Source organism: Cavia porcellus, unplaced genomic scaffold (genome assembly GCF_034190915.1).
Source record: "Cavia porcellus strain 051 isolate PalLab524CR breed Dunkin Hartley unplaced genomic scaffold, mCavPor4.1 scaffold_4, whole genome shotgun sequence".
Taxonomy (NCBI): domain Eukaryota; kingdom Metazoa; phylum Chordata; class Mammalia; order Rodentia; family Caviidae; genus Cavia; species Cavia porcellus.
In genome coordinates this window covers 85,448,109-85,451,943 of record NW_026947487.1, presented here as the reverse complement: position 1 = coordinate 85,451,943, position 3,835 = coordinate 85,448,109, and the positions used below count along the sequence as shown (strand labels likewise).

Sequence of the window (3,835 nt, the reverse complement as noted above, 5' to 3'; positions counted from 1 at the left end):
AGGGAGGAGGGGTGGGGGGGAGGTGGAAAAGGAAGGAAAAAAGAAGAAAAGAGGGGGAGGAGGAAAGGATGAGGAAGAAGACAAGATGAAGATGTTTAGAACTGCAAGAGTGAGGGAGACAGGGCTATGAGAAGAGATTGGACAGGCAGTGGGTAGAGAATAGAGGACCTGACAATTGCGCATGTCCATGGTACAATTGTGCATTTTCTTCCAAGTGAAACAAAATCTACCGGAGGGTGTTAACCAGAGAAGTGATCTGAATTCCCTTTTAACAATCACTTTGAGAATAGGTAAGTAAAAGTGATTAATAGAGTGCTTGATAGATATTAAGGAATACTATTTGGCCATAAAAAAGAGTGAAATTCTGTCATTTGTAGCAACATGGATGAAACTGGAGGACATTGTGTCAGATGAAGCAAATCAGGCACAGAAAGACAAATACCACATATTCTTATACGCAGAAGCTAAAAAGTAGAGTACTGATTTCCAGAGCCTGGGAAAGGTGTGGGGAATGGGAGGCTGGAGAGAGGATGGTTAATAATGGATACAAATGTCCAGTGAGATGGGGGGAAACACCTTCTAACTTTCTACAGAAGAGAAGGAAACTGTGATTGACGATTTTTTCTTTTTTGAGACAGGGTCTCACTACAGAGTTCCAGCTGACTTTAAACTCACTATGTAGCCCAGGCAGGCCTCAAACTCACGGTGATCTTGTGCCTCGGCATCCCAAGTGCGTTCACCATCATGCCTGGCTTGACAACAACTAATTATTTCAAAAGAGCTAGAACACAACACAAAGAAATAATAAATGTCTGAAGTGATATATACACCAATTTCTCTGATCTGATCTTTTCATATTGTGTACACGCATCAAAATGTTACACTGCACCTATAAATATATAGCTGTGTATTAATGAAAAATAAAAATACATTTTTAAAAGATCATCTTACACTCTTACGTGAAATAAATCAGACACAAAGCTTATATATATATGGTCTGTCTTATATGAGAAAACTGACGTGTAAATAATTTAAAGAGCAAACTAAAAGACAGATCACAGAAAACAGGGATTTGTCTTTTGCAAAGGGGACAGGACCAAGAGACAGAGGCAGTGAAAGGGCGGAGAGAGGAGGTAAAAAGAATGGAGAGGCGTTCTGTCCACGCACAGTCTCCCCACAGCGAATGTAGTCACTGTGCACTGTAAACGTGCACAAATAAAAAGTTTGTTTGAAGATCATCCCAGGCTGGATTGGGGGGGGGGGGGGCTTGACACGCCGAGAAGCGGCGTCTGGCGGCCTGGTAAGAGAGGAGCGCGTAGGAACCGGTGGAAACCGGAGGGATGTCCTGCAGGAAAAGTCCACAGAATCTGTACAGACACTGGGTAAATGTGAGCGGCGGTGAGAAAACTCGGGGAGCCACTCTGGTGGGTTTTTGCTTGAGCACCGCGTGTCGATCGCGGGGATAAGCAGCCCAGGCCTGGGAAAGGAGCAAACGCAGGAATAGTTCTCCCCGGCCCACTCGGGTGCCTGCTCGCTGTGCACGGGGAGCAGCGGATGGGGAGAAAGCGGCAAGCTGGGGTCGTTCCTGCGAGCCGTTGCTGGGAGGAGGGCGCCCAGGAAGAAGGCGCCTGTTTTGCAAAGGCGCGGGCCACCCTCCCCGCCGCGGGCTGGCGCCGCAGCTCCGACCGCGCCGGGAAACCACAAAGGCGCCCGGGCGGTCGGCGGCCCGCGCAGGCGTCTGCAGTCTGCTTCCCGCTCTAATCAAAAGGCGCTCGGGTGAGCTGCGGAGCCGCGCGCCTCCTCTGATGTGCTGCGAAGCGAACCTGGGCCTGCACTCAGGTGCTCCATAAAAAGGGGGAGAGGGGTACTGAAAAATCAGTGGGCTTCGGAAACTGTGAGTTTTACTTTCTGTGCACACAAGGGGAAAGAAAAGCCGCCGTGGCAACCGCGTCGCTTCCGCCTCGCAGCCCGGTGTGAGACTGCCCCCTCGTGGCCGCTGCGGCTAACAACCTAAATCAGTTCTTTGAAAGTTGGAACACACAGCTGCCTTTATTTGCGTCTAATTTTTTTTCTTAAATAAGCACAATTTCTAGAAATCAATCCCATGGGCCTTCATTACAGGAACTCTGAAAAATGAAGACGTGAGAAATCTTTAGATAACTTTAACCACCACCACGTCAAAAGGTAGGTTTTCTTTAAAAACACGTTTCTCTGCCATCCAGTTCCAAAGCATCGATATGTATGGAACTAACCGATTCTGATAAGTACCTGGTGTTCCCCTAAAGGTCCCCAGGGAGTTTGATCTTGATGTGACACCTGCGGCAGATTATTATGTGGGTTCCTCTGAATGCAGAACCTGAAACCAGGTGAATGCAGAGGAAGTTAGAAAGCAGGACAGTAGGAGTTAAAAGCGAAGGAGAAAAACCCAGGGATGGGTTGATCACCTATTTATTTCTGGGTCAAAGGGAGTTCATCCCCAGAGGAACTTCTAAGAACCCACACAGAAAGCATCTCAGGATTGGCCCCCTGAAGGACAAAAGGACTGTTTTTTTTTTTTTTTCTGATGTGTTTGATGGTTGGTTGGTTGTTTTGAGACAGAGTCTCATAAAGCCACTTAAATGCCCAGGCTGGGATAGAATTTGCAACCTTTTACCTCAGCCTCCCAGAATGCAGGGATTATAAGCAACAACACCACACCCCGCTAACCTGGTGCATTTTTCAGCCATCTCTCGTTCCTCCTTGGTGAAAATTGCTCTCACGTCTGATCTGCGCTTTTGTAAGCACTAGAGCATCGCGAAGAAAATCTGGAGGCAGAAAACTTGAAAAAGATCGTGGTACCCACACTTAAAGTTGAATGAGGCCGAAGCAGACGCTTTTCCCCTTAGCTGAGCTGTAAAGGATGGGCCGGGGGAGGTGGCTGGACATAAAACACGTCTGTGACCTCCAAGAAGAGTCTCAGCCTGAATAATTCAGGGAAGCCTTGCTCTGTGGAGGACAGGGCACCACAATGGCTATTTGCTAGCTGTGTGAGCTTTGGCAAACTTCTTCTTTCCCCACTGAACCTTAATTTCCTCATCCATAAAGTCATTATAATGGTAGCTATAATTAAGTGCTCTTCTAAATAATAAATGTGTTAATATATGCGAGGTGCCTAGTGCAAGGGGGAAAACACATTAAGTTGTTATAGTATTGTTAATAAAATAATAATTATAAGAGTAATATCTCATTTGCCTCACTGGTCTCCAATTTTGGCTCACGTTTATTAACTCCATCTTGGTCTTGCTCTTATTTTGTAGCTTCTATTTATTCAGACACATGGTAAGTTGCTTTTGGCTTGTTTCCTTTCTTCCTTCCTAACATATGTATAAGGCCCTAAGTGTACTTCAAGGGGTGTGTTCACCTTACTCTGTAATTCTGCTTTGTTTGTACAGCCCCCAACTAACCCCTGGACTGCACCACATAAACACTTTCAAGCCTCAGCAGGCCACACTGGACATGCAACAAACAGACCACAGGTGACTTCTACATGAGCATTTTTCCTTCCAAGTAGTCCCTTTGCAAAGTTTCACAAGCCACTTTCTTTCCATTCCCGCCCCATTCCTTGCATGCATTTATGTAACAACACAAGATTGGCACATTAATTTTTTTTATTGGTACCAGGGATCGAACTCACGACTGCCTGCTTGCAAGGCAGGCACTTGTGTCCCTGAGCTAAATCCCCAGCCCCATTAATTTATTCTTGTATTTAAGACAAAAATAATTTTTCAATTTGTAGATATATGTAACAACACAAAACAGAGACATTACCTAACACGAAAAGCTAGGATTCATTCTT

At 45.8% G+C, this 3,835-nt stretch overlaps 1 long non-coding RNA gene across 1 annotated transcript; it reads left to right on the top strand.

The window, feature by feature from the left end:
• Window positions 1-1,276: 1,276 nt before the first annotated feature.
• Window positions 1,277-3,219, top strand: LOC134475757 (uncharacterized). Its single transcript, XR_010046991.1, has 3 exons — window positions 1,277-1,382; window positions 2,122-2,184; window positions 2,723-3,219. It is a non-coding gene; the product is annotated as an uncharacterized LOC134475757 (long non-coding RNA).
• The last annotated feature ends 616 nt before the right edge of the window (window positions 3,220-3,835 follow it).